This window comes from Schistocerca gregaria, chromosome 3 (genome assembly GCF_023897955.1).
Source record: "Schistocerca gregaria isolate iqSchGreg1 chromosome 3, iqSchGreg1.2, whole genome shotgun sequence".
In the NCBI taxonomy this organism is placed as follows: Eukaryota; Metazoa; Arthropoda; class Insecta; order Orthoptera; family Acrididae; genus Schistocerca; species Schistocerca gregaria.
Window position 1 is genome coordinate 246,283,923 of NC_064922.1, and position 11,478 is coordinate 246,295,400.

At 48.0% G+C, this 11,478-nt stretch overlaps 1 pseudogene; it reads left to right on the forward strand.

The window, feature by feature from the left end:
• The first annotated feature begins 243 nt into the window (after positions 1-243).
• LOC126356564 (5S ribosomal RNA) lies at positions 244-361 on the forward strand (annotated as a pseudogene).
• The last annotated feature ends 11,117 nt before the right edge of the window (positions 362-11,478 follow it).

Consider the following 11,478-nt stretch of genomic DNA (forward strand, 5'->3'; position numbering starts at 1 on the left):
CTCGGAGTAGCACCTTCAACCTACGTCCTCAATTACATGCCGGATGAATTCCAATCTCTGTCTCCTTTTACAACTTTTACCTTCAACAGCTCACGCTAGAACCGTGGAAATAACTCCTGATGTCTTTACTGATGACCTACCTACCTGTCCTTTCTTCTTGTCCGTCTTTCCGAATCACCGATTCAGCGGAGAACTTCCTCACCTTATCAGTCCACCTAATATTCAACATTCGCCTGTAGCACCGGCAACGGCCTTACCGCAGTGGGTACACCGGTTCCCGTGAGATCACCGAAGTTTAGCGCTGTCGGGCGTGGTCGGCACTTGGATGGGTGACCATCCGGGCCGCCATGTGCTGTTGCCATTTTTCGGTGTCCACTCAGCCTCGTGATGCCAATTGAGGAGCTGCTCGACCGAATAGTAGCGGCTTCGGTGAAGAATACCATAATTACGACCGGGAGAGCGGTGTGTGCTGACCCAACGGCCCTCCTATCCGCATCCTCCACTGAGAATGACACGGCGATCGGATGGTTCCGGTAGGCCACTCGTGGCGTGAAGACGGAGTGCTTTTTTTCTGTAGCACCACATTTCAAATGCTTTGAGTCTCTTCTTTTCCGATTTTCCCACAGTCTATGTTTCACTAGCATACAATAATGCTGCGCTGCAAACGTACATTCTCAGAATTTTCTTCCTCAAAGTAAAGTCAATGTTTGACACTAGTAGACTTCTCTTGGCCAAGAATGCTCTTGGTAGTGATAGCCTTTTATGTCCTTCTTGGTGCGTCCACCTTGGGTCATTCCTTAACTTCATCTGCTTCGTGGTCACCAATTCTAATGTTTAGTTTCTCATTTCTGCTATTTCGCAATCCTTTCTTCTTTCTTCGATTAACTCTTTACTCTTAGGTTATCGTGGAACTGAAACCACATTGAACGTGATCTGACCCCTATGTAGTGCGATGGCAATTTTTGCTCTGGTAGAACCACTATGGACCGTTAAAAACGATTCGAGGGGATTTGAACGTAATCTGAAGCCGCAAACGGATTTTATGCTTTTTCAGAGCCTCTTTTTCGCGCCCTCCTATGGTGTGATGAGGGTGGGGGGGGGGGGGGTGAGCGGAGGGTGTGTGTGTGTGTGTGTGTGTGTGTGTGTGTGTGTGTGTGTGTGGAAGGTTCCCTCTAAACCCCAGTTCGGCAACAGCCTGGGTGCCACCCACGTACCTTTGTTGAGCAAGTTAAAATTTACCCGTCAAATGGTTATGAACTGTCCGTAGTGGTTCCATGCTGTATACCAGAATGAAAATTGCTGTCGCACTACATTCCAAATGGGTCAGATCACATTTAATGTGGTTTGAGCTCCATGTTGTCTTTACCGTAGGGTTGAAAGGCGCAGGCAGTGACAGCAGTGTCGAACATTCCAGAATGAGATTTTCACTGTGCAGAGAAATGTGCGCTGATATGAAACTTCCTGGCATACTAAAACTGTGTGCCGGACAGAGAATCGAACTCCGGACGTTCGCCTTTCGCGGGCAAGTTCTCTACCGACTTTTTTTTTTCATTTTCATTTTGTTCGTTGTTTATTGCTGTGTTTGGTCGTTGCGGACCTCACATGACATCCGTTCAAGTTCGTGGGTTGATCCTTCCGCTCAGTTTTTTATTACAGAGACCAACCGGCTCTCTGACCGAGCATGCTGAGCTACCGTGCTAGCTAGACTGAGCTACAGCTTCGGTGCCACCCACGTACGACTCACGACCCGTCTTCGCATCTTCAGTTCTGCCAGTGGGAGAGCACTTGCCTGCGAAAGGCAAAGGGCCCGAGTTCTAGTCTCGGTCCGGTACACAGTTTTAATATGCCAGGAAGTTTCAGTGCCTAACATTGTCAAGAATGTGGTCATTGCACTGCAGACTCATGTTTTCGACAGCGGAATGTGTGGGAATCAACGCCCCAAGGGAATGTGTGGTTTCACTGACGCCCATTACCTCCCTCCTAAGGCCTTTTTTTGTGTCGCGTCTGTAATGTTTCCCTTCGTCAGCAATAAGGGAATCACGTGATTTCAAAGCTGGATGTCGCGGTGTTGATCTGCACGGTAGCGGCGGCAAAAGAAGAGGTGAAATGTGGGTAAGAGGGAATGTGACGACCTTCCCATCATGTGTGATGTCCACTGTAGCGTTGTATAGAAATCTTATGAAATTTGGTGTCAGTGTGACACCATTAACCAACTTTACAGCTCACATGAATTTTTGAGCTCCGGTCTTTTTTTTTCTCTCATGTCGATAACCTGCTGTCTGAAATGTCGCCAAGTCGGAGAGGGAAGTCGCAGAGCGCCACGCTTTTACACCATTACAGAGGAAACATTTAGCCACCTTCGAGGGAAAATTCAAACTTACACGTCGGAACAGGAAAAAATTACAGGGTTTCAAAAAACTGAACTTTTAATTTCGTTTCTCAGTGCAAAAAGTTGTTTGACTCCACCTTTCATGTGAATTCGATGTAATTACATAGGCCGTTTAACTTGTTGACACTTAATTTAATATCTTCATCATTACCTCTAATTAATAACAGAGAATCATGAACGTCTGAATACCTTCGGCTGAAGAATGCTGCATACGGCCGGCGGTGCTGGTTGTAGTTGTACGAAGAGGGGCACACCCACCCTGGATGATTTACTGCCGCCGGTACGATGACGAGCTAGTCGTCTAGCCGAGCGGAGTGATGTCATGTGTCGTTTGATTGGCGTCTGAGGAGGGCGTGGCAAAGTAGTTCCCCCCTTCTGGAGTGCCCTCTCAAGGCAACTGTCGATGTCTGCCTAGCTCAATAGCCGCTCTTTAGAGGTAGGTCGCTGATAGCACCGTGACATAAGGAGGGATGTCATCTAGCAGGAGTTGGGCAAGAAACACAAATTAATTTCGACAACTTGAACTAATCGGTGGGCTCAACATTACTGCACATTTTATACACTGAAGCGCCAAAGGAACTCCTATAGGAATGCGTATTCAAATATGCAAATACACTCCTGGAAATGGAAAAAAGAACACATTGACACCGGTCTGTCAGACCCACCATACTTGCTCCGGACACTGCGAGAGGGCTGTACAAGCAATGATCACACGCACGGCACAGCGGACACACCAGGAACCGCGGTGTTGGCCGTCGAATGGCGCTAGCTGCGCAGCATTTGTGCACCGCCGCCGTCAGTGTCAGCCAGTTTGCCGTGGCATACGGAGCTCCATCGCAGTCTTTAACACTGGTAGCATGCCGCGACAGCGTGGACGTGAACCGTATGTGCAGTTGACGGACTTTGAGCGAGGGCGTATAGTGGGCATGCGGGAGGCCGGGAGGACGTACCGCCGAATTGCTCAACACGTGGGGCGTGAGGTCTCCACAGTACATCGATGTTGTCGCCAGTGGTCGGCGGAAGGTGCACGTGCCCGTCGACCTGGGACCGGACGGCAGCGACTCACGGATGCACGCCAAGACCGTAGGATCCTACGCAGTGCCGTAGGGGACCGCACCGCCACTTCCGAGCAAATTAGGGACACTGTTGCTCCTGGGGTATCGGCGAGGACCATTCGCAACCGTCTCCATGAAGCTGAGCTACGGTCCCGCACACCGTTAGGCCGTCTTCCGCTCACGCCCCAACACCGTACAGCCCGCCTCCAGTGGTGTCGCGACAGGCGTGAATGGAGGGACGAATGGAGACGTGTCGTCTTCAGCGATGAGAGTCGCTTCTGCCTTGGTGCCAATGATAGTCGTATGCGTGTTTGGCGCCGTGCAGGTGAGCGCCACAATCAGGACTGCATACGACCGAGGCACACAGGGCCAACACCCGGCATCATGGTGTGGGGAGCGATCTCCTACACTGGCCGTACACCTCTGGTGATCGTCGAGGGGACACTGAATAGTGCACGGTACATCCAAACCGTCATCGAACCCATCGTTCTACCATTCCTAGACCGGCAAGGGAACTTGCTGTTCCAACAGGACAATGCACGTCCGCATGTATCCTGTGCCACCCAACGTGCTCTAGAAGGTGTAAGTCAACTACCCTGGCCAGCAAGATCTCCGGATCTGTCCCCCATTGAGCATGTTTGGGACTGGATGAAGCGTCGTCTCACGCGGTCTGCACGTCCAGCACGAACGCTGGTCCAACTGAGGAGCCAGGTGGAAATGGCATGGCAAGCCGTTCCACAGGACTACATCCAGCATCTCTACGATCGTCTCCATGGGAGAATAGCAGCCTGCATTGCTGCGAAAGGTGGATATACACTGTACTAGTGCCGACATTGTGCATGCTCTGTTGCCTGTGTCTATGTGCCTGTGGTTCTGTCAGTGTGATCATGTGATGTATCTGACCCCAGGAATGTGTCAATAAAGTTTCCCCTTCCTGGGACAATGAATTCACGGTGTTCTTATTTCAATTTTCAGGAGTGTAGGTAGAATACGGCACTGCGGTTGGAAACATATATGTAAGACAACAAGTGTCTGGCGCAGTTGTTAGATCGGTTACAGCTGCTACAATGGCAGGTTATCAAGATTTAAGTGAGTGTAAATATGGTGCTATGGTCGGCTCACGAGCGATGGGACACAGCATCTCCAAGGTAGCGATGAAGTGAGGATTTTCACCAGTGTACCGTCACTATCAGGAATTCGGAAAAACATCAAATCTCTGACATCGCTGCTGCCGAAAAAAGATCCTGCAGGCGCGGGACCAACGACGACTGAAAAGAATCGTTCGACGTGAAAAAAGTACAACCCTTCCGCAAATTGCTGCAGATCTCAATGCTGGGCCATCAACAAGTGCCAGCGTGCGATCGATTCAACAAAACGTCATCGATAAGGGCTTTCGGAGCCGAAGGCCCTCTTGTGTACCCTTGATGACTGCACGACACAAAGCTTTATGCCTCGCTTGGGCCCGTCAACACCAACATTGGTCTGTTTATCACTGGAAGCATGTTGCCTGGTCGAACAAGTCTCGTTTCAAATTGTATCGAGCGGATCGATGTGTACGGGTACGGAAACAACTTCATGAACCCATGGACCCTGCATGTCAGCCGGCCAGAGTGGCCAACCGGTTCTAGGCGCTACAGTCTAGAACCGCGAGACCGCTACGGTCGCAGGTTCGAATCCTGCCTCGGGCATTGGTGTGTGTGATGTCCTTAGGTTAGTTAGGTTTAAGTAGTTCTAAGTTCTAGGGGACTGATGACCTCAGATATTAAGTCTCATAGTGCTCAGAGCCATTTTGAACCTGCATGTCAGCAGAGGATTGTTGAAGCTGATGGAGGCTCTGAAATGGTGTGGAGCGTGTGCAGTTGGAGTGATGGGGGACCCCTGATACGTCTAGATACGACTGTGACAGGCGACACGTACGTAAGCATCCTGTTTGGTCACCTGCATCCATTTGTGTCCATTGTGCATTCCGACAGACTTGGGCAATTCCAGCAGGGCAATGCGACACCCCCCATGTCCTGAATTGCTACATAGTGGTTCCACTTTTGAGTTTAAACACTTCTGCTAACTACCAAACTTCCCAGACATGAACATTATTGAGAATATCTGGAATGCCTTTCGATGTTCTATTCAGAAGAGATCTCCAGCCCCTCGTAATCTTACGGATTTCTCGATAGCCCTGCAGAATTCATTGTGTCAATTCCCTTCAGCATTACTTCAGACATTAGTCGAGTCCATGCCAAATCGTGGTCCGGCACCTCTGCGTGACCGCGGGGGCCTACACGATATTAGGCAGGCGTACTAGTTTCTTTGGCTATTCAGTGTAGTTACCGGTAGATGAAAAACTACAGGAAATCTTATCCAAAAGACCAACACTAATGAATTTATCAAAACAATGTCAAATTCTGACTACAGCTGAAGGCCCGATTGAGGTGGCACAGTGTTTAGCATATTGGATGGTTTTCGGGAGGACGAAGGTTCAAATCGTCGTCCGGCCATGCTGACTTAGGTTTTCCGTCATTTCCCTTAATCGCGTCGGCCATTTGCCGGGATGGTTCCTTTGAAAGGGCACGGCCGACTTCCTTCCCTATCCTTCCCTAATCCGGTACGGCCGATAACCTCACTGCCTGGTCACCTCCCACATCAACCCAACCAACAGTTGAAAGAATTAGAACAGACAAAAATGCTTGTAGAGGCTATTGTACCAGCAGTAGTAAGTTAGAAATACTCAAAATCTTTCTGTTTCATAATTGCCTTTCTTGCAGGCGTCACACATAAATATATTATAATTTATGCACCTTGATGTTAAAAGTATAAAACTTTCAGAAACTCGCTGTACAAAGCGGCAATTAACTCTAAATAATAAAACATGTGAGGTGATCCAGATGCAAAATCTTTCTGTTTTATAATATACTTTCTTGCAGGCTTCACACAAAAATATATTATAATTTATGCAGCTTGATATTAAAAGTAATAACCTTTCAGATACACCCTGTATAAATCAGCAATTGACTCTAAATAATAAAGCATGTGAGGTCATTCAGACGAGTGCTAAAAGGAATCCGTTGAATGTTGGTTACACAATAAAGTACCGAAATATTAAGGCTGTAAATTCAAGTAAATGTGTAGGAATTTTAACAGCGAACAGTTTAAATTGGAACCATCACACAGAAAATGTTGTGAAGATGGCGAACCAAAGCCTACGTTTTACTGGCAGAACACTTAGAAGATGCAGCAGGTTTGCTAAAGAGACTGCGTATACTAAGCTTGTCTGTTCTGGACTATTACTTTGAGGTACGGTATCCTTATCAGATAGAACTGACGTCACACATCCAAAAAATTCAAACGAGGGCAGCCTGTTTTGTGTTATCGCGAAGTAGGAGAGAGTGTGAAGGATATGAGGCGCGATTTGGAGTGTCAATCATTAAAACAAATACCTTTTTCGTTGCAGTGAGATCTTTCCATGGCCTGCCGGGGGGGCCGAGCGGTTCTAGGCGCTACAGTCTGGAACCGCGCGGCCGCTACGGTCCCAGGTTCGAATCCTGCTCGGACATGGATGTTTGCGGTGTCCTTAGGTTAGTTAGGTTTAAGTAGTTCTAAGTTCTAGGGGACTGATGGCCTCCGATGTTAAGTCCCGTGCTCAGAGCCATTTGAACCAGCCAACTATGCGACTTAACTTCTAAGGTCATCACTACCCTAGAACTCAGAACTAGGAGAGAGTGTGAAGGATATGAGGCGCGATTTGGAGTGTCAATCATTAAAACAAATACCTTTTTCGTTGCGGTGAGATCTTTCCACGGCCTGCCGGGGTGGCCGAGCGGTTCTAGGCGCTACAGTCTGGAACCGCTCGACCGCTACGGTCCCAGGTTCGAATCCTGCCCCGGGCATGGATGTTTGCGGTGTCCTTAGGTTAGTTAGGTTTAAGTAGTTCTGAGTTCTAGGGGACTGATGACCTTAGAAGTTAAGTCGCATAGTTGGCTAGTTCAAATGGCTCTGAGCACTATGGGACTTAACATCGGAGGCCATCAGTCCCCTAGAACTTAGAACTACTTAAACCTAACTAACCTAAGGACACCGCAAACATCCATGCCCGAGGCAGGATTCGAACCTGGGACCATAGCGGTCGCGCGGTTCCAGAATGTAGCGTCTAGAACCGCACGGCCACTAACGCCGGCTAAGTCCCGTAGTGCTCAGAGCCATTTGAACCAAGATCTTTCCACGGAATTCCATTCACCAGCTTTCGCTTCTGAATTTTGTTGACGTCCACCTACGTAGGAATAAATGACCTACGTCATAAAATAAGACAAGGCAGGGTTCGCAAAGAATAAAGAGTTCGTATTTGCCCCTCCCGTTTGAGAGTGAAGCGTTACAGATAAATTCCGAAGGTTGTTTGACGAACTCTCTGCCAGGCACTTAAAAGAGTGAATTGCAGAGTAGTCATGCAGATGTAGATGTCCTTACGTGAGTCACGGTGAAGACTGATGGCACTGCAGTTCATTAAGGAATGCTTCGCCAGCCGGCGTTCCCAAATACCGCGCCTATCTCATCGCGAACGTCGGCGGCGCTTAGGCGCGCAGCCCGCGCCCTCTTCACGCCGCAGCCGCTGCCCCCCGTGGCAGGCAGTCACGCGACGCTCAGCCCTTTGTCTCGGTCGTAATGACGCAACAGGGTGGCGTTTTGTCGGCGGTGAGAGCGTCCTCAGCTCTGGCGCCGGGTCGATAGTCGCGGAGTGTGGTTTACGTGTCTGTCGCGTGCGGGCGCGCGTAATTTGCCTATCGCGCTCTCCATTGGAGCTCAGGGGCCGCACGCAGGCTCAACTTGTGCGGCTGCAGCGCTGCCCGGTCACGTAGGCCCGGCCACGCCCCAGGGGGGAGTCCCCGAGCCCCCGGCTGCTCCCGCAACAGGTACAGTCTTTCGGGACACTGAAATGCCAGCGGCGTCTCTCGTTGGGGAGGTAGGCACAAATAACTTTCATGCAGATATGAAATAGGAAAGTCAGAGAGAAAAATGGTTCAAATGGCTCTGAGCACTATGGGACTTACTTCTGAGGTCATCAGTACCCTAGAACTTAGAACTACTTAAACCTAACTAAGGACATCACACACTTCTGAGGTCATCAGTACCCTAGAACTTAGAACTACTTAAACCTAACTAAGGAGACATCACACACATCCATCCCTGAGGCAGGATTCGAACCTGTTACCGTAGCGGTCACGCGGTTCCAGACTGTAGCGCCTGGAGCCGCTCGGCTACCCCGGCCGGCGAAGGTCAGAGAGACTAAGTCGTAGACAAAGCAGGTGTCACACTTTGGTTTGTTGATAAAGAAAGTCCCATAAATCACGCAAGATTTTAATATTGCACCACTTTCCCGGTAAAATGTTATGTAGCAGGACTTTGAATTTCGCCGCGCTACACTCGTTCCCCCAGATATAAATTATACCGTCGCAGCTGTTTAAGCGCTCGACGGCAGAGAAAATATTTATAATAAAATGAAGGCACAAAAATTGTAACTCTTTTTGTTTTCTACCTGCTATTGTCTCTTTAGAACGAAAGCTTAATTTAACTTATTCGCTAGTCTTGGTATGATTCAGACGTAAAAATTTATTCGTTAGTCTTGGTCTGATTAAGACGTGAAAACTTATTGATGTGCAGACATATAGTATTGTGGAAGCTTGTATGAAATTTGGAGGATGTTCAAAAATGTTCAAATGTGTGTGAAATCTTATGGGACTTAGCTGCTAAGGTCATCAGTCCCTAAGCTTACACACTACTTAACCTAATTTATCCTAAGGACAAACACAAACACCCATCCCCGAGGGAGGACTCGAACCTCCACCGGGACCAGCCGCCCAGTCCATGACTGCAGTGCCTCAGACCGTTCGGCTTTGGTGGATGGAAGCAGCCGCAAAATACATTGCATTCAAACTCAAGATGGTTTTAATTTGCAGACATTAGTAATTCCTGGACGATAAAATTTACTGCAAGATTTTAGAGCAGCTACGACTTTTTCATGCAGAAATGAAGCAGGAGATTGTTGAAGAACAAGACGTGAACGCCGCACGAGAGAAGACATTTTAACATGGTAATGAATGTACTCTTATCTACGCCATTTCCCCTGTTAATCACATTTTGTTATTCTCTGTTCTCTGTCAAATAATTTTTGTAGTGGAAATCTGTTTGACTTTTGCTCGGAAACGCCACAAGGACCACCCCAACAATAGCTTTTCCGAATCACGAAGTCCAATAGCTTTTCTGTAATTCTAAGTCCGATTTGCATTTCATTCTTTCCCCTTTTCACGGTCATTAACGATTTTAAAACCCCTTTTTATTCACCATTTATTCCCACATTTTCAACCTTTTCTTCTCTTTTCATTTTTTGTTAACCACTACAGTTGCCAACGACAAAACAAAATGATCGTATGGTATTTTTGGCCAGGATGTTCGGCGGCCAAGTGCAAGTCTCATGTCAGTCGGCGCCACATTGGGGCCGATGTTGACAACACAACACCCAGTACCCGAACGGAGAAATGCTCCGACCCGGCCGGGAATCAAACCCGGGCCCACTGCGTGGGAGGCAAGCACGTTACCACATTGCTTAACAGGCGGACACCAACGATAAGAAAAGACGGCGTGAGTCTGTCTCCGAAGCTGAGTCGTCAGCGGTACTGACTCCCATGCAGAGAAGCCGAGCTCGATTCCCGGTACTGCTAGGGATTTTTCCTGAATGGGAGGAGTGGTACGGGCTGCACACAGACTGGCCGAGCGGTTCTAGGCGCTACAGTCTGAAACCAAGCGACTACTACCGTCGCAGGTTCGAATCCTGCTTCGGGCATGGGTGTATGTGATGTCCTTGGGTTAGCTACGTTTAAGTAGCTCTAAGTTTTGGGGGAATGATGATCTGAGAAGTTAAGTCCCATAGTGCTCAGAGCCATTTGAATTTTGCAATCAGACTCGTGAGGCCTACTGAGGAACTACTGTACTTGGTTGAGAAATAGCAACTACAAGACCTGAAAATCTGAGAACGGCTGTCTAGCAACGTGCTGACCACATGCCCCTCCAAACTGCATCCAGTAACGTCATTGGCAGAGGATGACACGGCTGCCGGTCCTGATGAGTCTCTGCACAGAGATTAGTGACAGCTGAAGATTCAGGGTTGCTAAAGACACTGAAGGAAAAAAATCAAAACGCAAAAGATAATTAACGTAAGGCAGCGAAATTTCGGGAATACATTTGTCTAGGTACACATTTCAGTGCTTAACAACGCAAGATAACAGGCTAATGTAAGCTCGAGATAACCCACTGGAAATGCGAAATGCTGGTACATCACAAACCGATGTAACCGCCAGATAGTTGAATGCAATCACGTAAACTACGGCAAGAAAGGAAGAATGAATGGATTTTCGGTGTTAATAACTATCATCTTCTTTTACCTCCCTTGCATTACTGCAGATGACATGTCAGTGAGCACTTTTGTTCTGTGCGTGCTGTACACTTGAGGCGCCTAGTTGTTTCGACTGCACTGTATGGAATACGAAGGTTCTGTTATAGATCACTAATCTTTTGCCTTCAAGTTGATGTCCGCAGCGTAAAAAACAGCACGCAGGTCGTAGGTTCTGCAACTTGAGGCTGAAACTGACTTTTACCGAGGTTCTGTTCTGAAATAATGTATCACTTCTTTGGGATGCCACACGCGTATTTTAATATAGCCACACGAGAAGACTACATGATCTTAACACCTTCTGATACATCAAAGTACATGATCAAACACAATGTTTACGAAAATGTATCTTTACTCTATTTGCGGCACGTGCTTGTGCCTCGAGACTACCGGAGTGAATCTTTTAATACTGAATACTGGCAAACACATCCTGCCACAGACAACATGTCTGTTCTTCTCGACTGCCTAATTCAGAGTGACGGACAGCCCGAAACACTTCGCACGCCATGCCAGAAAAGGCCTGACCCGAACGCTTCCGAAGTGCTTCGTCTGCAATTTCGTAAGTCTTTTGTTTTTGATTTAAATTGTTTTCAATAATT